At 37.7% G+C, this 24,262-nt stretch overlaps 1 long non-coding RNA gene across 1 annotated transcript in view; it reads right to left on the bottom strand.

Moving 5' to 3' along the window:
• Positions 1-7,478: 7,478 nt before the first annotated feature.
• Positions 7,479-24,262, bottom strand: part of LOC147374269 (uncharacterized) — an 83,554-nt gene continuing 66,770 nt past the window's right edge. The window contains exon 3 of the long non-coding RNA XR_015162575.1: positions 7,479-10,372. This is a non-coding gene — a long non-coding RNA (uncharacterized LOC147374269). The remainder of the gene's footprint in view (positions 10,373-24,262) is intronic.

Raw genomic sequence — 24,262 nt, 5'->3', positions numbered from 1 at the left:
ATCACATTATCTATTTTGGTACTTATTCTAATATTCAATATTTTGAAACAGTTGTAACTAATTCAATTTGGAAATGTTACTAATCTGCAACCCATAAAAATACATTCCCACTGGGGAGTTCAACTTCCTTGTGAGAAAAACCTATTATCAATAATAATGTGTCCCTCTAGGACTAATTATATCTGAGTTGAACAGGCTTTAAATTGTTTTCCTTAATAGTGGTAATGTGTTTGCATGGATGTGTCTACACTATCTCATCTGGTTCCTTTTGTACACAGTGGGTTTAATTGTGAGATACCTGGCTGGAGCTAGGCTTTCAGTTTATAACTGTGAAATCCTATGTAGATATTAACTGAGGCAGAAGGAGGTGAGTAACTTGTTCAGTTTCTCATATTGGCTCCATTTAAATAATACAAAATTAATCACAGTAATGTGTCATAGCAACAAGTTACAAGTGTTACAATAGTAAATGTTTCTAAGATAGACTTGGTAATAATAACTGTAAATGGACTGTTTTCCATTTTTCCTTCAGTGCCTTATCACTTGTCTTTTCCCAGTATTCCCTGGGGTCTTTTATACATCAACTCCCTCAACTCAGAGGGAAGCCTCCCTATTCTGCTCACTGTTTCATGTATATGAATCACTGTGCTGTGTTTTGGAACCCTGAGATTGCAGTTATTAGTGCTATATACAAAGTAACAGCAAACCCTGAGTGTTAAAAGTTCTCCCATGTCCTGACTCTCCACTTCCACTTAAGAGACATTTCAATTCCTTCAAGAGAGAGGGAGGTGGTATTCTTCCATACTTGCACCTTCCTGCAACTTAGCATGAGAATGCCTGGGTAAAGTGCAATCAAAAGAAAGCACTAAAATGCCAACTCCCATGGTGCTCAAGCAAAAATAGGAATAACCCGTGAAACAGGTTACATGTCTTTCATTATGAGGGCATGCTACTCCTTCAATGTTTTTCTTATTCCTTACTGTAGATACAATAAAACTCCCTACCTCACCCTCATCAGCTGAAAAGTTTATTTGGCCTCCAAAATTTACTTCTATTGCAAATACAATGAAATGTACAATTAGAGATATATCCTTTTCAGCTAAGTCATACAATAGTGAGTTGTGTTGCAATGGGAATTACTGTAGGAGAGCTGTAAACAGAACCAAAACCCTTCCTTTCTGCGTATTCACATTAAATATATTTACTTTGTTCTATTCTTTATTCCACATATAGCATAAACTATATTGTTACTAAAGCAGAACAAAAACTCTAGCTTATATTAACTATATGAAAAAGAAAATTTAAAAGATGACAAATGGCAGTGTTTCAAATACTGGCTAAACACAAGGTGAATGGTTCCCAGAATTATGGGTTATTTAAGATTCTAAAATCATGTGAGTTTATTTTTCTATGCAAAAATGAATCACTTTCATGTTTGTTAATATTCTCTTTTAAATGCTTTTAATGGAAATTGCAGGGTCTACTAAAACAATTGTCTGTTGCTGACTTTTTTTGCTGTTGTTCTTGATTCTAAGCATGCTAGTGTTCTATGACTTTCCTAATTTTCTCACAAGCTTTTTTTAATACTAAAGTGATGGAATTGCTCAATTTTGAGGCACAAGTTCAAAATTAGTCTATACAGTGGTTCAAACTAAGGTAGCATTTGGAAATGGCTGGATTATTTTTTATCATCAGTCGAAGCAGTCATAAAAGCTAAAGGGCTATTGAGAACTGGAGTGATGAAGAAAAGATTGTTTGGCTAACTCATTTTGCCATTTACTGCACTGTAACAAGCTCTAAAAAATATATTTAAACCAAGAGGCTTTAAATTTATAAAAGGATTATATAAACATGATCTTGTTTTTAAAAATAGAGAAACAAATTTTTCTATCATCCCCTTTTGCTAAGGGGATGATGTCCATTACTGCTCAAAAAGCTATTAAAGCCAGTTTTCCTCCCACCAAATTAGGCAGTTAATACAGGGGCTGGAGCGCTTAAGGCCCCAGAGGAAAGTAAAGAGTGTGTTTCCCTCTGAGTGACTGTGAAAAAAAAAAGGCCTTAAAGGAGTCACAGGTAGTTTGGGGCTTGAAATTATTCACACCCGGCATTCTTTCTGGTACCTCATCATCCTCAGAAAGACACAGGGTCTTGGCTTAGAGGCAGAAAACAGTTCTTTTTTTAATCTGTGTGTTTGGAAACTTATAGATTCTTGATACAAGTATTAAAATTGACATTGTAATGCATGTCCTGAATTACTGGGTTTTGAATAGACAATAAAATATCATTTAACTTATATGGATGTTCAAGATCATGTTAATAATGATCATTGGGAAGTAAATCATTTACTATATCATGGGGGAAAGTTATTATATTATTTTAAAAACTTTAAAGCTGAACTGATAATTGAGTTTCAACTAGCTAAAGGTAATTGGTTGTTTCTTTTCATAGCTTTAAGAAAGGAAAAATTGAACTAGATGAAAGAGAAGTTTATTTTTTCTCCTCTATCCAAAATGATGTTGAATTGAGAGATTTCATTTTCTTCAGGAGAAAAAAGGAAATTTTTGATCATTTTTAGTAAGCATTTTTACTTAGATATAATTCAATTCAGCAATCATTTATTGTGTGCCTATTGCATTTATGATCTTGGGCAACTTATTTAATCTTTCTATGTCTCCTCAAGGGAAAAGGGATAACAGAACATACATCCTGGGGTTATGGAAAGGATTCAACGAGGGCATCCTTATGAAGCCCTTAGAAGGAAGTCTGGCATCTTAAATAAATTTTAATTTTTACTGATTCATAGTTCACCATCTACCAGCAGAGAACAAATTATGAAACAATGTGATAAGTGCTGTAAGAGAGATATGTGAGATAAGTGTAAGAGAAACACAGACAAGCAATTAACTCTGTGAAGATGGGAGAAGGAAGGTGAGATAGAAGAGGTAGCAGCTGAACTCAGTCTTGAAGGATAATTTTAAATTTATCTACTTGACAAAGTTAGGAAAGCCATTTCAGAGACAGGAAATAATAAAATGAGCAAACTGTAGATCAACATAAGGATGCACTATTAATCAGAAAAGTTTAATGTGGTGTGGCTGAGCCTTTGGTGCCTGGAAGAGGAGGACCACAATAGCAAGGAGATTAAAAAGCATAAGATTTGGAAGTTCAAGTCCTTATTCTATATCCCTTACTATCTTTATGATCTTAAAAACAGTTTATTAAACTCTTTGAGTCTCAATTTGCTCACCTGTAAATGGAATAAGTAGCAGCAATCACAATATTTTTGAAGATTGTGCTTTGAAGATCAAAAATGAGATGATAATAATAATTAAGTACTTTGTGCTGAAGACAGTTTTAAACACTTTTCATATATGAATTCACTTGATTATCACAATAAGCAGATGCCGTTATAATCTGTACTTTACAAATGAAGAAACTGAAGCACAGAGAGCTTAAGTAACTTGCATAAAGTAGTAATAGGAAAAAAATGGATGTAAAGTACTGAGAACAGCATGCAGCCAGGATTGACCATTCAGTAAATACTGGCTATTATTATTGCTGTTGCTTCTGTTATTGCTATTGCTATTGTTCATTTTAACAAAATAACTGTAAAAGGTTAAAGACTAATGGGAGCTGAAGTAACTGAGCAGAAACAGAGTTCCAGCCCTCAGACGTCACCTCCACTTTGCTATTCACCTTCTTATTCCACTAAGGGAAGCAAAGAAGAGTAGACAGTAACTAAGCCCTCTCCACTCTCACATAGGATCGTATTACCAAAGAAACAAGAGAATCCATCTAATCTGTCATGACTGTTTAGAATAACACTGCTCATATGGCAACCCACTCCAGTGTTCTTGCCTGGAGAATCCCAGGGACAGGGGAGCCTGGTGGGCTGCCGTCTCTGGGGTCGCACAGAATCGGACACAACTGAAGTGACTTAGCAGCAGCAGCTCATATTATATCACTCAAATTTTGAAAGTGGGCTACACAACTCTTACCATATGCAGAGTTTTACCTACATCTAGCTCATATTCTTCAGTCTTAAATCAGTTATGTCACATTTTATATAAAGTTGAGATTTTAAAAGGATGGTTATTCTGGCTGGGTAAAATCTTTTTGTGAAGTCCATTATCTAGTCTCCCTTTAAAGGCCAACTTTCAGGATCACCATTCCCATGTCTCAACTATTTACACTTACTTTCCTGAAATCTCTCCAAAGCCTTCTGTAACTAGCATTCATAACTATACATAGTAAAGGAATGATTAATGGAGAATATAATGGCAGAATTAAGAGTCCTGCCCACTTGGCATTCGTGCATCCACATGGTCCTCACACTGTTATAAACTATTGACTCATAGTTCTGTATTTACATACCTGGCCATCCTTCACTGAATTTTCTAAAGCTCTTGTTTTGTTCATTTGAGCCCCCCGACATCCATCCCAATTCAACTTCATTCTTTATATTTGATCTCTTACTTAGGTGATTTCATCTTCTAAAGTGACAGCCACTGCCATACCGCCACTCCTGTTTGTTCATGTGTGTGGTCTCAGTAAACACAGTTTCTATTTAATTATCCTGTACCATGTAGAAAAGGGTGCCGGCCTGGGTGTCAAGAACTGAGTTGCTGAGTAGCTGTAGACCATGGTCTATTCACTTGACCTCTTAGTTCCCTCAATTGTATAGCAAAGTCATTGATCTCTAAAATTCTTCCAGCTTGAACAAATCTATGGTTTATCCATTTGGGTCACCTGTGTCCCCAGGAGATTAACGGCATGGTTATTTCAAATATAGCTTCCCACCGCTGACACTGGTCCACTGACAGTCATTCCTTACATACAGTATTTCAACTAACTAGATTCCTATCTAAGCAGTTATAGGCCCAAACTGATCCCAGCTTGTCGATATCAATGCTGGAGAATATCTATAGCATATTAAAATTCTCTTTTACCAGGCTTCTGCTTTATTCATGTGCTAACTTCGTAACAGCACTTTTAATTTTAATCAGACAGGCTTGATGTCCTGCTTCCATTTCAAATGACCAAATTATGGATATTTGTGCCCTGTTATTCCTTTTTAAGTTCTATTCTCAACTATAAATAATTCATAAATTTATTTTAGAGGGCACTGCATTTTGTTTCAAGTTCCTGTTTCAAATATATGAAACAAAATTGAGGAAGATAACTTAGTTTTCCTCCACAGTTTGTGATTACAGAATGATCTATCATTGAACAGTTACTTAATAAGCACCTATTGTGAACAACTAGTTGTACTGTGTGCTTTAAAAATCTTATAATTGAATCTAATATGGCTGAGGTTGTAGTCTTAAAGACTTGTGAAATGAACACAAATCTGGTGTGTTTTTTTTTTTTTTTGTAGTTGTTTTTGCTATGTTTTACATGCATGAAAACACTGGCTTTTAATTTCAACCCACTACAGAAGTGTTTTGCTATTATTTTAATCACATCCTAGGCTTAAGTTTAAATGGCTATAATCAACAATGCATTTTAAATTTACAATTTCTGATTTTTAGCAACAAAATTACTTAGTTATACATCCAGTTTTATATCTTTTGAGTCTATAGGGTTGTTGACTTGTAAGAGAATAAACTAGAAAGAGATATTATTCTTACCTTTGTAGAAAATTTTTAGCTACTAATAAAGAATTTGGTAGTAGCATGAGAAAATATTCATGAGTGCTAGAATTCATAACTCAGAGAAACAAATGTTCCTATTTTTACATGCTCCTGAAACACACAACTTGCACTGGGATTCTGTACAATTATTGCATCAGTGCTTTTAGATATGATGCCACTCTGTTCCCTGATGCAGAAAGAACCTGTGTTCTTCTCTGGTGCTATTATTTGTTATGCCTGGAAGGTCTTGAGCATTTTCTGCAGTGCCAGAGCTCCAGTGCTCTGTATTTCCATCCTGGGCATAAAAAACTATCATTTTTAGGAGAAAAATAGCAAGAGAGAAAGACATTTCTTATTATATTGAGCTTTGCTGAGGAATATTTGTTCTCTGTTATTTTTTTAAGACCAGCTTAAATTGTATATACGTAATAAAATAAATCCTCATACATATTCAACCAAGAACTACTCTATTTTCAGTCAACTAAATCTGTATTTATATTGATAAATACAGTTTCACTGTTAGTAGCAGAAGCCAAGAGGTAGCAGGACACGTGTACCTAATCACCAGAAAGAAGCCACATCAAAAATGAGAGAGAATGGTAAAGTTGTTCCAGTGACATGTACCAGTGACACTGGGGGAAAACATCATCTGTAGGAGTGAGAAAACTTGAAAGTAATAGGAAAGAAGGATAGCACTAATATTTTAAGCAGTTTAGAATTTGACTTTATTTTAAAGAACGTTCAATATCTCTCTAAATAGTGTTCATAAGATCAAGTTCCAAACCCATTATAAGACATTTTAAGATGTAGCACTGTGCTCATTTATCCATATTGTTCTCTCATTATTTTCTTGTTTTCCATATCATATAAACACACACATACCACATGCACACACACACACGCACACACACGTCCCCCAACATACAGACACACACTTCTCTTTCTTCCCCAGGCTATGCAATCCAGTCCATAGCCCCACTCCAGTCCCATCCTTGATCAGTTTAACCCAAGTTAAGTTCTCCACATGCCTAGGTTATATGTGATCTGTGTGTGATTTTATATGATAGGATGCTGTTCTTTAATTGCTTCAGATTTCTCTAGCAAGATTCTAAGCCCATGGGTCTTGCCATCTGCCTATTTACCACCCCCACTAAGTACCCTAGGAGGCCCCTCTGTCCATGGCAAGAATACTGGAGTGGGTTGCCATTACCTTCTCCAGGGGATTTTCCCAACCCAGGAATCGAACCCGGGTCTCCTGCATTGTAGGCAGATTCTTTACCGACTGAGCTATGAGGGAAGCCCTACTATTAAGGGATAAATGGATGCTTAAAAAGTGAAGTGAAAGTCACTCATTCATGTCTGACTCTTTGCTACCCCATGGACTATACAGTCCATGGAATTCTCCAGGCCTGAATACTGGAGTGGGTAGCTGTTTCCTTTTCCAGGGGATCTTCTCAACCCACGGATTGAACCCAGATCTCCCATGTTGCAGGTGGATTCTTTACCAGCTGAGCCACAAGGGAAGCCCCAAAAGTAGAAATATTATTTGCATACAAGGACAGAAGAGCAAAAATAGTAATTTTAGAAATGTTTAAATTAAAAATATATTTTTGCCTTGTCCCAGTTGAGATATTAACCTAAATATTATTCCTAAAACAGGGAGAGAGAAAGAGAATCTGTAATCTAGATAATCCTGCCCTCTCCTTTATTAATAAATATGCTACTAATGCTACTTTTTAATGGCAAAGGAACTTTAAAGTTTTCTTTAGTGGTGACAAATTTTGAACTATCATGTTTTCTCATTTGACTTCCTTGTGATGAGTTTCAAACAAATGTCCTACATAATCAGAAAGACTATGTGAGTTTTATTTATAATAGCTCTGTAAGTTTAACATTAATATACTAAGCAATATTGAAGCTATATGTTTAAATTTTTAAAGACTTTTTATATTGGAACATTCTTCACATTGGACAATAGTTTAGAGGTAGGCACATTGTGTTAATCAAGGATATCTCAATCCATTCTTCAGTAAGGACTTAGACTTGAATACATCACATCATGACTTCAAAAATAGCATCATTTAGAAATCGATTTGGAGAAGGAAATGGCAACCCACTCCAGTACTCTTGCCTGGAAAAAACCATGGACAGAGGAGCCTGGTAGCTATGGTCCATGGGGTTTCAAAGAGTTGGACACAACTGAACGACTTCACTTTCTTTCTTTCTAGAAATCAGTTAGGCTATAGTGTAATAAAGTATACAGATGCATTTTTATATCACTAAGAACAATTTCAAGACTAAGAGGGCTTATCAAGCATAAATAAATATTGTTTTAATATCAGCATCAGTTCAGTTCAGTTCCTTAGTCATGTCTAACTCTTTGTGACCCCATGGACTGCAGCACACCAGGCTTCCCTGTCCATCACCAACTCCCGGAGTTTACTCAAACTCATGTCCATTGAGTCGCTGATGCCATCCAACCATCTCATCCTCTGTCGTCCCCTTCTCCTCCTGCCTTCAATCTTTCCCAGCATCAGAGTCTTTTCCAAGGAGTCAGTTCTTAGCATCAGATGGCCAAAGTATTGGAGTTTCAGCTTCAGCATCAGTACTTCCAATGAATATTCAGGTCTGATTTCCTTTAGGATGGACTGGTTGGATCTCCTTGCAGTCCAAGGGACTCTCAAGAGTCTTCTCCAACACCACAGTTCAAAAGCATTAATTCTTTGGTGCTCAGCTTTCTTTATAATCCAACACTCACATCCATACCTGACTACTGAAAAAACCATAGCTTTGACTAGATGGACCTTTGTTGGCAAAGTAATGTCTTTGCTTTTTAATATGCTGTCTAGCTTGGTCATAACTTTTCTTCCAAGGAGCAAGCATCTTTTAATTTCATTTAATTTTAAATATCAGCATATTTCCCCAGTAATTAAAATAAATTATAAAATATATTCTAGAGTAACCCAGTTTTTACCAGATGTTTCAAATCCATGTTTGAAAAACCCCCTTAAAATGCCATTAAGAATATAACCCTGTAATTTTATATTCCATTTTTTATTGGCTTAGGATATTAACCTTCTAATAGCAACTGAATTTTTAATGTATATTCAAGTACACTTTAGAATAATTTGTTTCATTTCAGATATAAACTGTTAAAAACAACATAAATGATGTTGGGTTTTGTATATGTGTTGTACTCATTATTTTATTAAATTATTTTTATCATGATCATAGTTATTTTAAGTCAAAATAAATGGGAACAATTTGGGTGTCAGTTGGACGTAAGAGTAAGTGAGTCTTGAAACTTCATTAATTTGTTAGAGAAATGAGCACTCTGGATATTAATCGGTGATAAATAAAACTGGATGGTTGGATTTCTTGATTTTACAACTATTTAAAAGAAAAGGGGAAGTGGGCATATTCCTGTAAACCCATTCCTATAGCTAATACTTTTTTAAAAAACAAAAAACTAAAACTTTCAGTTCAAAGGCTCTCCTGAGAGTTAAATAATTGTAAGGATCAGGGACAAATAATTATAAGCCTTTATTTTATTAACCCAGAAAAACTATAAGTAATAATTTTCTCTATTCATCTAACTAAACTGGGCTTGTGGTTTATTTCTGAAGGAGAGATCATAAAAAAGATTGTTTAACGATTGTAAATTAATGTTCAAGAGAATTCAGTTATTCATTCAACAAACATTTATGCACCACCTATTATGTTCCCCTTTATACATGGAACAAATTAGCAAAGCAAATGTTTCATCCCATCAAAAAGGATTGAATTCTGGGTAACAAGTTCAGGAAAAGATCAATTATATCATAAAACTGCACTTCACAGGTGTCAGACATTGCTGAAGGAATGAGATTATTAGCTTCTAAGCTTATAGTAGTTGCCAATAGGTGGGTATATGGTTTTGTGCAGTGATTCAGTAAATCAGTGGCCAGCTCCCCAGGCCTCCTGATAAAGTCATGTTTCACCAACACAACAACAATATTCATCAACCAGGGCTGTATGATTTGGTATTTTCTACACTTAGTAGGAAGGAAATGAATTATTATTGATTTGATTAACGTTTGCTTTTAAATTGCAAGGGAAAGTGTCAAATATGAAGGACAGCACAGATTTCTTTTTTTACTTAGAAATATCTACCTGAAACTACCTTTTTCATAAATTCAGGCAGTGCCGGACAAGCTTAGCAGAACAGGCTAGAATGAATTCACAGAAAATAGTATTATGATAAAAAGTATGTACCTGGGAGAACTGAGAGCCACACACTGGTAACTTCAGTCCTATTTGGTAGTCAAGTAAGTTTTACTTTTTGAAACTTGAAAAAGCCAGCACTAAAGTAAGTGTAACATGAGGGAGAAACTGGATTCTTTGGAAAGAGAAATTTACATCCCCTATTACTTCTCTTGGAGAAGGCAATGGCACCCCACTCCAGTACTCACCTGGAAAATCCCATGGATGGAGGAGCCTGGGAGGCTGCAGTCCATGGGGTTGCGAAGAGTCAGACACGACTGAGCGACTTCTCTTTCACTTTTCACTTTCATGCATTGGAGAAGGAAATGGCAACCCACTCCAGTGTCCTTGCCTGGAGAATCCCAGGGACAGCAGAGCCTGGTGGGCTGCCACCTATGGGGTCGCACAGAGTCGGACATGACTGAAGCGACTTAGCAGCAGCCACAGCAGCATTACTTCTCTGGGCTTCCCAGGTGGTACAGTGATAATGAGTCCACCTGCCAATACAGGAGACACAGGTTCAACCTCTGGCTCAGGAAGATCCCCTGGAGTAGGAAATAACAACCCACTTGAGTATTCTTGCCTGGAAAATTCCATGGCAGAAGAGCCTGGTGGGCTACAGTCCATGGGGTCACAAAGAGTCAGACATGACTGAGTGACTGAACACATATTCACAATATTTCTCTAGGGCCAGCTCTACCTCTCCCACTCCACAATTCACCTGCCATCCTTCATAAAATGGCTAAAGGCTAATACCAGCCTAACTCCATCATGTCAATGTCAAACACATCAGCAATAATAGGAAATGCTTTTTGGGGTCAAGAGATTCAAATAATTGTTTTGAGTGATCACAACTGATACAGAAATTTCTCTATTGAATTTGCTTTTTTTAAAATATATGCTTCTGTTTTGTACAAATTAGTATTGCTTTCACTTTGATTTCTACACTATTTCAAAACTTTTAGTAAGCATTATTTTTGAGAAATTCAGATATAATTACAGTGCATTCACTTTAAAAGAATGCAAATGAAAAAAAAAATTTCCTATTTCTCTTCCCTCATCATCAATGCACAGACTTGAAATTGCTAGATGTTTCCTCTTTCTAAGGGATATAGATTTTCAGGGTTATTGTGATATAAGGGATTTAAACAAATTCACGTGTCAATGGACACTGAAGGGCAAATCAAAGGCCAAAAACCAAGGCTGCCCACTCCACATCGTCCTCAGGATCCCAATGACTCAATTTCATGAACCAACCAAAGTAACAGAGAAAACACAAAACAAAGGTTGTGATTCCTGCTGATGAAATAAATGGCATCGTTGGATGAATAATACAAACAGCTGTTTTAGGTCTGTAAAAATAAAAAAAGCATTTCTAAGGCATAAATGTCACAACAAGGATGAGTTAATGGAAAATGGAGTCTGAAAGGCTCTGAGGAGGATGGACCTAATTGTGTCTAAGTTTATAAGGCTGATGAATATTCCTAGGGAATAATATCACAACAGATTGAATTCTTATTATATATAGCATATTACATTGTTTCAATGAAATAAAAGGACTTATAAATCTTTGGACAGAATGAAATTTCAGGGGAGCAGGAAGTATTTCGTTGGCTATCTTAAAAGCCTTCTCAAAAGAAATTTACATCTTTTAGTTTCTATGTTATCAACAGTAAGTCACTGGTTTGTTTATTAGCATAGAACAAAAAAATTCAATGGAAAAATGTTTAGTTAGCTTATTCATACATATTACGTAGACAGAAATATCTTTGCATTATTTATATTTTTTATTTTTAGTAAAAATTGATTATACTGGTATATTTTAGAAATAACAAGAATTTATATCTTTCTAACTATTTTAATATGACAAAAAGTGTAGCTCTAACTAAGAGTCAGAAGACCTGAATTCAATTCTATTTCAGTGCTGCTAATAAACTACTGAGTGAACCAGCTAATGTCATCAATCTTTCTTGATTTTTGTCTCATCATTTTTAAAAGAACCTCTGAGACACACTCTTTCCACTCTGACACTTAGATTCTTCCACTGTTTAAACTATGCATTTTTATTCTAAGACTCATGGGACAAAATTTTAATTCATATACACTGCATTATATCTCTCAAACAGATTAAAGAATAATGGATTCATATAATAACAAAATATCCTACTTCCATAAGCACCCAAAAGAAATTAAGGAAATTCTAAATGTGTGGAAAATATCTGCTCTACACACATAAATAAACTTAAAACAATTCTATACCCTGAAAGTTATATTAGCTATAAAACAATTGAGAAAATATCTTTGATTGTAGAAAAAAATATATCATACATCATTTTGACACTTTAAAGGAGATAGCTGTGAGAATGACTGAAATAACACATTAGATGGAGGGGACATGAGACACATCCAGATTCAAACGCTATGGGTACTTGGGAAGTAGAAACTAGGTATTATTTTATTTACAATTCCAGGAACCAAATAGAGTTAGAAACCAGCAGTGCACCATGAAAACTCAAGAGAACTTCCGTGGGTACATGCTCAGTCACTTCAGTCGTGTCCAACTCTGAGACTGAGACCCTATGGACTGTGGCCTGACAAGCTCCTCTGTCCATGGGATTCTCCAGGCAAGAATACTGAAGTGGGTTGCCATGCCCTCTTCTAGGGGATCTTCCCAACCCAGGGATCAAACCCATGTCTCCTGCATCTCCTGCACTGCAGACAGGTTCTTTACCGCTGAGCCAAGGGGGAAGCCCCAGGAAAATTTAGGTAGCTTAAAAATAATTGCAGCTGTACAAGGTACTTGTGAATCTGAACTTGCTTTTTACTTCTTTTACTTGTCTTTCAGCTGACCCCTCAAAGTATCAGCTAGACACTCTCCTATCATACTCAGCACAGTCCTGGCACTTATCACAACCATTCAGAATCCCCCAATAAATGCTAGGATTCTCTAGTCTCTTTCATTCACAATTTAATCCCTAAAACCCAGCAAAGAACCCAGCACAATATTTATTTGTTGAATGAATAAATAAATGGATGCATGAATGACTGCAGATTTCCTCTATGTCTCAACCTCTAACAATCTCGTTGCTCACCTGAATCACTGCAGCTTTCTAACTAGATGGACTATTTTCAATGGCTCAGCTACCCTTCCTGACCATTCTCTGTACACTAACCAAAATGAGTTTTCTAAAACCAAACTTGATAATCTCTCTGTCCTATATAAAACCCCTCAGTGGCTCCCTAACACTCTTCAGTTCAGTTCAGTTCAGTCGCTCAGTCGTGTCCGACTCTTTGCGACCCCATGAATCGCAGTACACCAGGCCTCCTTGTCCATCACCAACTCCCGGAGTTCACCCAGACTCACGTCCATCGAGTCAGTGATGCCATCCAGCCATCTCATCCTCTGTCGTCCCCTTCTCCTCCTGCCCCCAATCCCTCCCAGCATGAGAGTCTTTTCCAATGAGTCAACTCTTCGCATGAGGTGGCCAAAGTACTGGAGTTTCAGCTTTAGCATCATTCCTTCCAAAGAAATCCCAGGGCTGATCTCCTTCAGAATGGACTTGTTGTGTCTCCTTGCAGTCCAAGGGACTCTCAAGAGTGTTCTCCAACACCACAGTTCAAAAGCATCAATTCCTCAGCGCTCAGCTTTCTTCACAGTCCAACTCTCACATCCATACCTGACCACTGAAAAAACCATAGCCTTGACTAGATGGACCTTTGTTGGCAAAGTAATGTCTCTGCTTTTGAATATGCTGTCTAGGTTGGTCATAACTTTCCTTCCAAGGAGTAAGCGTCTTTTAATTTCATGGCTGCAGTCACCATCTGCAGTGATTTTGGAGCCCCCCAAAATAAAGTCTGACACTGTTTCCACTGTTTCCCCATCTATTTCCCATGAAGTGATGGGACCAGATGCCATGATCTTCGTTTTCTGAATGTTGAGCTTTAAGCCATCTTTTTCACTCTCCTCTTTCACTTTCCTCAACAGGATGTTTAGTTTCTCTTCACTTTCTGCCATAAGGGTGGTGTCATCTGCATATCTGAGGTTATTGATATTTCTCCCAGAAATCTTGATTCCAGCTTGTGCTTCTTCCTGCCCAGCGTTTCTCATGATGTACTCTGCATATAAGTTAAATAAGCAGGGTGACGACATACAGCCTTGACGTACTCCTTTTCCTATTTGGAACCAGTCTGTTGTTCCATGTCCAGTTCTAACTGTTGCTTCCTGACCTGCATACAGATTTCTCAAGAGGCAGGTCAGGTGGTCTGGTATTCCCATCTCTTTCAGAATTTTCCACAGTTGATTGTGATCCACACAGTCAAAGGCTTTGGCATAGTCAATAAAACAGAAATAGATGTTTTTCTGGAACTCTCTTGCTTTTTCTATGTTCCAGCAGATGTTGGCAATTTGATCTCTGGTTCCTCTGCCTCTTCTAAAACCAGCTTGAACATCTGGAAGTTCACAGTTCACATATTGCTGAAGCCTGGCTTGGAGAATTTTGAGCATTATTTTACTAGAGTGTGAGATGAGTGCAATTGTGTGGTAGTTTGAGCATTCTTTGGCATTGCCTTTCTTTGGGACTGGAATGAAAACTGACCTTTTCCAGTCCTGTGGCCACTGCTGAGTTTTCCAAATTTGCTGGCATATTGAGTGCAGCACTTTCACAGCATCATCTTTCAGGATTTGAAATAGCTCAACTGGAATTCTATCACCTCTGCTAGCTTTGTTCATAGTGATACTTTCTAAGGCCGACTTGACTTCACATTCCAGGATGTCTGGCTCTAGGTGAGTGATCACACCATAGTGATTATCTTGGTCTTGAAGATCTTTTTTGTACAGTTCTTTTGTGTATTCTTGACACCCGTTCTTAATATCTTCTGCTTCTGTTAGGTCCATACCATTTCTGTCCTTTATCAAGCCCATCTTTGCATGAAATGTTCCCTTGGTATCTGTAATTTTCTTGAAGAGATCTCTAGTTTTTCCCATTCTGTTGTTTTCCTCTATTTCTTTGCATGGATAGTCTAAACTCTTTGATGTGTTTTACAAAGCCACTTTTAATCTGGACCGTGTATACCTTGATCACCTAATCTATTCTCAATCCCTGTTTACACACCATTCTCCAGCTGTACTGAATGTTTCCTGTTACCATGAACACGTCATTCCCTCTCTCTACTCAGAACTTTTATCCTTGCTTTAGCCTGGACCACTGGTTTCCAACCACCCACGTCTCTTGGTTAAGAAATTTCTCCTTGAGTTTGTTTTCTAGAAAACGAACTCATGGTTGCCAGGGGCAAGGGATAGTTAAGGACTTTGGGAAAGTCATGTACACACTGTAATATTTAAAACAGATAACCATCAAGGACCTATTATATAGCACATGGAACTCTACTCAATGTTACGTGCCAATCTGGACGGGAAGGGGGGTTGGGGGAGAATGGACACATGCATAAGTATGGCTGAGTCACTTCAATATTCACCTGAATCTATCACACTGTTAATCAGCTATACTCCAATACAACATGTTTTTGGTGTTAAAAATAAAAATAAAGAAATATTAAATCCAAGAAAAAAGACATTTCTCCTTCCAGGAAGCTATCCCTGATCGCTCAAATCTGGATTAGGTGCATATCCTAAGTGGTTTCCCTGCCATGGAAATCCTCAGCACATCATATTTTAATTATCTATTTCACCATCTTGACTGTAAGATCTGTGGATACAAGTATTGCACCCATCTAATTCACCACTGACTTCCACAATAGCTACTACACTGCCTGGCATCTGGCATCCTTAGAATATATTGGACCTAACTCTTTTCCATAAGCCCAGAATAGTTTATTAATAGTTTATCATTGTTATATTAGATAGCATGAAAACCTGGACCTGAAAGAAGAAAATAAGGGAGACATAAATCAAGGGGAGGAAAGGTTAAGTATTTAGTTTAAAGGTAAAGTATTCTGGATTAAGAGTCAATTAGGCACAAGTTGTAACGGACAAGCTCAGGACAGAGATGGGGGTGGGTGGGTGGGGCCAGTCAACAGCCACAGGATATGGCTCCAGTACCCACAGCAGTACAGGGAAGACTAAAAGTTGCTGGGGACTTAAAATTAAGCTTTTCCAGTCTAGATGGAAGACCTATCTGTCAGCTATGGAAGGAAGTTCAACACAGAGGTTAAATAAAGGACAGCAATAGCCAATAATAGATACTTGTTATATGAATAAATAAATGGATGGTTAGATGAATGCAGATTTCCTCTGATTTTCTGGGTAATGTGCTTAGGTTCTAAGAGGCTAGCAAGAGAGTAACCCAGTCTTCTGATAGAAAAGCTAACCATGACAGTGAAGAGGTCAGAGGGAGGCAGTGTAATACATAATGAACTTGACTTCTCGCATTCACTCTACAGATATACCTTAGAGTGTCAAGTAGCTTAGAGCTATTATCTCACTAAATCTTCTGCAAGGTAGGCATTATTATTCATTTTATTTTGCAAACGAGAAAATTGAGACTCTGAGGAAAAAATAACTTACTAGTGATGAGTGCAACAATATTTAAATATATGCCTTTTGCCTCCCAAGCCCAAACTCTTAACTTTCCATGCTCTTCTGCCTTATATCATAATAAACATCATCAGTTCAGTTCAGTTCAGTTCAGTCACTCAGTCATGTCTGACTCTTTGTGACCCCATGGACTGCAGCATGCCAGGCCTCCTTGTCCATCACCAACTCCTGGAGTTTACTCAAACTCATGTCCATTGAGTCGGTGATGCCATCCAACCATCTCATCCTCTGTCATCCCCTTCTCTTCCCACCTTCAATCTTCCCCAGCATCAGGGTCTTTCCCAATGAGTCAGTTCTTCGCAGGTTCAATCCCTGGGTCAGGAAGATCCCCTGGAGAAAGGAATGGCTACCCTCTCCAGTATTCTTGCCTGGAGAACTCCATGGACAATGGAGCCTGGCAAGCTACAGTCCAATGGGTTGCAAAGAGTTGGACACAGCTGAATGACTAACACAATTCAGACAATGAAGAATCTGCCTGCAATGCAGGAAACCTGGGTTTGATCCCTGGGTTGGGAAGATCCCTTGGAGAAGGAAATGGCAACCCACTCCAGTATTCTTGCCTGGAGAATTCCATGGACAGAGGAGCCTAGCAGTCTGCAGTCCACAGGGTCACAAAGAGTCAGATAGGACTGAGTGACTAACACTTACACTTTCACAACTCTCATAGTTTGAAACTGAGACTTAGAAAGGAAAAGTATTTTGTCTAATGTCAAATGGGTAACAAGAGTTGGAGCTGGATTTAAACCTAGGTCTACCTGTCTCAAAAGCTTAAATGTTCACCCTTTGCATTGTTATCTCCATGCTTAAAAATTAATCTTTACCAGAAGAGTCCTGGGTTAGGGCCACACAATGAACAAGGGTGTGTTGGGATAGAGTTTCAGCACCAAGGTGGAAAAGAAGAGATCGAATCCTTCCTACTGCCAGCCCTGGCCATGACTGATCTTAGTAGCAGCCAGTCTGGTTAGGACTGGGTCGGGGGGTGAATTGGAAAGAGAGGTTCAGGAAGAGATTAAGGAAGGGGTGCCAAGCAATCTGGACAGTTTGCCCAGAGGACCAGTGGTTCCAGGGATGCAGAGGTGAGAGCTAAGTGGACTAGATACCCAGTCAAGAATGAATGGCAGCTGATAGAAATAATAAATGGAAAAGCAAAAATGTGGAATAAGCAATATAAAACCATCTTAACCATTTAAAGTTTGGTTAGCAAAACTTCTAACTATATTTTACATATTTCTGTGCACTTATATCCTATAACTTGGTCATTCTGCAATGTTGTGATGAGATAGAATTTTCACCGCTAAAACCATTTAAAATAGACTATTTCTTTTGGTTTGTTTGGACATAGTCACATACCATACATCCCAGATGAAGCAACTGGGGAATGATCTTTTGATTAATTCCAAGAAAATATCCCCAATATGAAATGGTCTAAAAGAGATCAGCAATGTGATAATTGTGAAAGAGTTTATCTCTCTCCCTCTCAGCTTGCCTTAATTGTTTTCTCCAATGTTTGCAGTGCGATTGGATTACATTAAAAATAATAATGACTATTAATTAGAAGATTTAAATTAGGCTGCAAATATTTTTCCTTTCTAATATGCTAATTGCCAAGGAAGAAGTTCTATGTGGAAACTTGAGAGAATCCACCAAATAAGGAAGAGCTGTCTCAAGGCAAATGTTCCAACAGACAGCTCATTCCTTTGTTTGATTGTTTTTTTCATTAAGTTCATCCTATAGGAAGGAAAAACCCAACAAATGATATTTTTACTCTTCTCCTTGTTAAGAGTTTAGCAATATCGTGTGATGGTAAGAGTAACAGATTCAAAGTTAGATACCTGGAATTCAATTGTGGGTATACCACTAACTAGCTATGTAACTTAGGGCAAATCTCCTTTCTGTAGGCCTCTTTTGTCACATCTGTAAAAATATCCTGCTGCTGCTGCTGCTGCTAAGTTGCTCACTTGTGTCCAACTCTGTGCGACCCCATGGACTGCAGTCTAGCAGGCTCCGCCATCCATGGGATTTTCCAGGCAAGAGTACTGGAGTGGGGTGCCACTGCCTTCTCTGGTAAAAATATCCTAATCCTTTTCAATTATGAGATACAGTGATACTAAACTGATTGATTCTAACAGCTCTAATGTGTTAAGTGTTTGAGTATTAAGATCCTGCTTGTGAGTGTACCTACCCCACAGCAGTAGTTGTGGTAGTAATTCATTTCCTAGGAATTCCCAACTGGTGACCGTTCACTCCCTTCCTTCAATATCTAATCTTTAGCTGTTTCAAAACAAGAAATAATACTAGAATGAAAATAGAAGCCAAATTTCCCCCCATGGAACCCTGAGAATAGTTCTGTAGCACCTGCTTCTCTATTTTGTTCATTATAAAAAATAAAATAAAATCTCCATGTCCATCTGGTATTATTAAAAGGTTGCCAACCTGGCACCAATCATGGATATGAAATTCACTGATTCTTATCTAAAACAAATTTTATACTTTCTGTTCATAGGCTTAGCATGAATGGAATCAGCAGATTTTGCAGTTAACTAATTAGTGACATTTATTTCCAATAAACAAACCACAAACTCCATATAACTAATTTTATCCTGTGCTCTTCAAAACAGGATACAGAAATAGCAATTTAAATTTGGGGGAAAAAATAAAACAATCCTACCAATGCTTATTTTATTTTAAAAATATATCCTGCCATCCATTTATTTTTAAATGACTACTGATATGAAATCTAATAAATGACAGATTTGAAAATAGATAAATAAACCTTCAAAAAATTGGGTGCACATGAATATATATATATATATATACACACACACACTATCAAATCTATAAAATAATAGCCAAATAACTATTTTAATAAAATTATAACTTTGGCTATAGATACACTCTCATGAATCTTCATAATTGAAGTAATAAGGAAACAGGAAAACTACATATTCATTCCAATAAATATAGCACCATGAGTACGTATAATCAGTACAACAGAATATTGAGCAGCGTTCCCTGTGCTATACAGTAGGTCCTTGTTGGTAATCCATTTTAAATAAAACAGTATACACATGTCAATCCCAAACTCTCTAACTTCCATGTTGATGTCCAATCCTGAGTAAAACCAACACTGTGATGAGAGAAGCTACATTATTCTTTGCCCAGAGCTTCACAGCAGACATTGTTCCTGTGTATAGCACTAAAGATAGTTTTTCTCAGCAGCAATATCCTGGTGAAATAAAACACTGAAAGTACATGGAATATGGGCAAGTTATACATGAACTTCACGGAAGAGACAGTACATAGTCCCCTCCTCACTTTGCCGTGTTTCATCAAACTCAGAAGCTCATCGCTATCTTCCCAGGGAAAGTACCTTCCAAAAATAAGCTGGATTTGGAGGGCAAAGTGGTAGAGGAGGTATGGGGTAAACTTGACTCACAGCTACAAATTGTTAACATTCTAAAAAGAGAACCTAGGGCCAATGGAATGTGTAGTAATTAAATGAAATTATCACATATCTCCTTAAGTAGAAACAGAATAATACCCACCATTTATTATATGCATTCTGTGCCAGGCTCTGTGTTATGTGCTTTATGTATGCTATTTCATTTAAAACTCCAAAAAACCCTGAAAAGTCAATGTTATTATCTCCTTTTAAAAGATAAGGGGCGCCGCCCACAGCCCAGAGGCCCCAGCTCCCCTTCTTGGGCCCTTCCGAGCAAGGGCCGCGCCATGCCCAACCCCGGGCTGCGGGGCTGCCGGCCGCTCCCTCTTTCGGGCGCCGGGGTCCAGCCCCAGAAAAATAAAAAATAAAAAAATAAAAGATAAGGAAATTGAGGCTTAGAGAAGTTAAATGATTTGCTCAGTTACTGGGGATATATAGTAGAACTGGAATTTAAATTTAGGCTTAGCTAATTCAAAAGCACATGCTCTATTTACCAGTTTGTGTTGTTTCATCGCTCAGTCGTGTCCAACTCTTTGCAACCCCATGGACTATAGCCTGCCAGGCCACTCTGTCCATGGGATTTCCCAGGCAAGAATACTAGAGTGGGTTGCCATTTCCTTCTCCAGGGGATATTTCTGACCCAGGGATCGAACCCACGTCTCCTACAAGTCTCCTGCAATGCAGGAAGATTCTTTACTGCTGAGACTCCGGGGAAGTCCAACCAACAACAAAATGTCCTATCAAATCAATATATGGCTCAGAACTTTCAGAAAACAAAACGGTAAGTGTTACTCATTTGTAGGTCCTCTAGTACCATCTCTCAACTCAATTAGGCAGCAAGAATAAAAAAGTGATAGCAGAAGGATCAGAAGACAGAAGAGGAGTTAAGATTAAATTTAGAAAGGCCATACTAGTAATTCCTAGGCATACCTCAGAAAAGACAGGTTTAATTAATGAACCAAAAGATACAGTAGACATTCTGTATTAAAGGAAGAAAGAAAGAAAAGAAAAATAAATTTGGCATGAATCTCTTTTTGTGTTCCCAAATGACAGCATTTTATGCATTGTTGCTTTCTTGAGGTTACAGAACTAAGAAGTCCAGAATTAATCTGCCTGGTTTTGTATTTGCATTTCTCAGCATTATGTTAGTGTGTGTTGTGGCAGAGAAGACAGAGGCAAAGAACACCCACACTGAAAATCCTGTGGGAAATAATAGTATTCAGAGTAAATCTACAAAGTGTAGCATAGACATACACACAAAAAGGGTGCTTTTGGCTGCTTTGTACAGCTTTACTCACCTACATACAGAGAAAAAATTATCCTCACAACTTCATTTTGAATTAGGAAATAATACCTTAGAGTAAGAAAAACTAAAGCACACTGGTTATAAAAAAATTAAACCTCATGTATTAAACTCTGAGTTTTTTATTTTTTGGTTGTTTTTTTTGTGTGTGTGTTTGGTTTGGTTTGGTTCCTCTTGATTTGGCTTTGGAAGATTATTGTATCATCTCAGAAAATGATGTTTCTATACTAAGATTTCCACGTTTAAAAATTTTCAGGTATCTGGATGAATAAACATGTAACTATTTAGCTATAATAATTAAACAGTTAAATTATTTCTTCAACAATACTTGTTTTTATCTATCATGTGCAAGCAACACAAGAGATAGAGTAATAAAACTGCATGTCTGACCTAAAGAAGCTTAGAATCTATTAAAATTTAAAAAAGGGGAATGCCTACGTTATAATGGTAAAATAATTACCTATAACTGGTGGACTAAATGCCATAAGAGGGGAAAGGATCAGTACCAGCTGGGTGATGAGGAATGGCTTGATGGAGAGGCTACATTTGAGTTGGCTTTTGAAAGGTGAAAATTATTTGATATGAACAAAATGAGGAGTGAAAAATAGCAGCATTCGGAAGTATGAAATATTAGCAGAGACATAAAGTTGGGAAATTTTAAAGCCTATTTGGGGGATGCCGTATATTCTACTTGAACTATATCCAAGATATAAACAGGAAATATTCCCAGGAAAGTAAACCTGGGCTTGCATTTGGAGGCTTCCATTGGCTGACTACATAGACAATCACAGAGAATCCAAAGAGTAGAATTATTTGTAGAAGGAATGCAATTAATTCCATTTTTAGATGCTGAGGTCACCAAGTCATATGGACTAAACCTCATCATAGTTGAAGGCAAGATGATTTACCAGGACCAGAGGAGAATTTGACAGAAGGGGAGAATAGGACACAAGAATTGCTATGAAAACATCATAATGGCTATGCAATAGCAAAGGCCAGCTGAGATTACATAGCATAAATGAATATTGGACCCAATGGCATTATTTTGTCATTTTATCCAACAAGGTTGGAACAGAGAAATGGGTGATGTGAATAACTTATCACTGACAATGGATATGTCAGAAAGCCAAGACTGCAAACAATTTTAGGATGCCACAGGAAATAATGAAGGAATACAAGAGGGCCATCTTCGTTATGGAGGCAAGTGAATCAATGGGTCAACGGCCTGGCAGAAGGGTGACAAGTCTACAATGAGGAGATCACAAAAGTGAGGGAAAGAAAATAAAATTAAATTAAAAAAAAAATAAAGTCACATTTTAGTATTTTAATTGTATGAAGGATTAACATATTTTCTTATTCTGATATGTAAAATTTCTCATGATTCAAATTGAATATAAAAATATAAAACTATTTAAAATTTAAAAAAAAAAAAAGAGCAGGCATGAGAGAGGAGGTAAAAACGGTTGTAGACAGAGGAAGAATCAGCGACAAGATTTGGTTCAGTTCAGTTCAGTCGTGTCTGACTCTTTGCAACCCCATGAACTGCAGCATGCCAAGCCTCCCTGTCCATCACCAACTCCCAGAGTCCACCCAAACCCACGTCCATTGAGTCGGTGAGGCCATCCAACCATCTCATCCTCTGTTGTCCCCTTCTCCTCCTGCCCTCAATCTTTCCCAGCATCAGGGTCTTTTCAAATGAGTCAGCTCTTCGCATCAGATGGCCAAAGTATCCGAGTTTCAGCTTCAACATCAGTCCTTATGATAGATTTCAAATCATATGCTAATAGGCAGGATTAAAATGCAGGTCTTTATTTAAAGTGAAAAAAGCAGAAGAAATACTTACAGAGAAATCATACAGAGAAGATGGACAGGTTTCCTCAAGGCACAATAGAAGAAACTAGTAGAGAATGAGGAGGGGAGGCAGTAAGGTAGATCAGGTATGGAAAGAGATGACATGGAAAAATATATATATTCCATAAGAGCCAGATGAGGGAGAATCATCTCTGATTATCACAGAGATGAAAGAAGCTGTACGATCCAAGAAGAGAGCTTCAACAAAGGTAAAAATTTTTTACTTGGGTTTGAATACTTGACCAACTTTACTTGGGTTCTAGTAGACCAACTGAAATGTGGGTGTATTTGCTTTCTAGGGCTGCTGTAACAGAGCACCACAAACCGGGCGACTTAAACATCAGAAACTTACTCTCATGGTTCTGGAGGATAGAAGGTTGAGATCGAGGTATGAGCAGAGTTGGTCCTTTCTGAGGGCTGTCAGGGAGAATCTGCTTCATGCTTCTTGCATAGCCTCTTTTGGCTTGTTGGCAATCTTTGGCATTCCTTGGTCTGCAGAAACATTACCCTGATATCTCTGACTTCTTCTTCTTATGGCATTCTCCCTGTTTATGTAAGCCCATGTCCAAATTTCTCCATTTTGTAAAGACACCAAGTCCCATTTGGTTAGGGGCCTGCCCTACTCCAGCTTGATCTCTTCTTAGTTACAGTGACAATCACCCTATTTCCAAATAAGGTCACATTCTGAGGTACTGGGGGCTTTTTAAAGCTTCAAAATATGAATTTTGGGGCAGTACAATTCAACCCATGATAATGGAGTTGGCAAAATATTTGTGAACTTGGAGCTGTGAGATCCAGTCTCCCTGGGGGCTATGATAGGCCTGAATGTCTTCTCAGAGTTTCCAGTGATGGAGAGGAAACAGGTAAAGGTAAATTTCTGCATGCTGAACCTCATGCAGATAAAGCCTTTGGATAATTGACTGCAGTATTTGCTTTTTGTCTAGATGTTTAGACCTTTATATATTCATAAACACAGTTCAGTTCAGTTTAGTTGTTCAGTCGTGTCTGACTCTTTGCGACCCCATGGACTGCCACATGCCAGGCTTCCCTGTGCATCACCAGCTCCCCGAGCTTACTCAAACTCATGTTCATAGAGTCAGTGATGCCATCCAACCATCATATCCTCTGTCATCCCCTTCTCCTCCCACCTTCAATCTTTCCCAGCATCAGGATCTGTTCCAATGAGTCAGTTCTTCACATCAGGTGGCCAAAATATTGGAGCTTCAGCATCAGTCCTT

This window comes from Bos grunniens, chromosome 4 (genome assembly GCF_055505025.1).
Source record: "Bos grunniens cultivar Pamir isolate PY7600 chromosome 4, Bosgru_T2T1.0, whole genome shotgun sequence".
NCBI lineage: Eukaryota > Metazoa > Chordata > Mammalia > Artiodactyla > Bovidae > Bos > Bos grunniens.
Note: the sequence above shows the minus strand (reverse complement) of the source record. Positions and strands in the feature narration are given on the sequence as shown.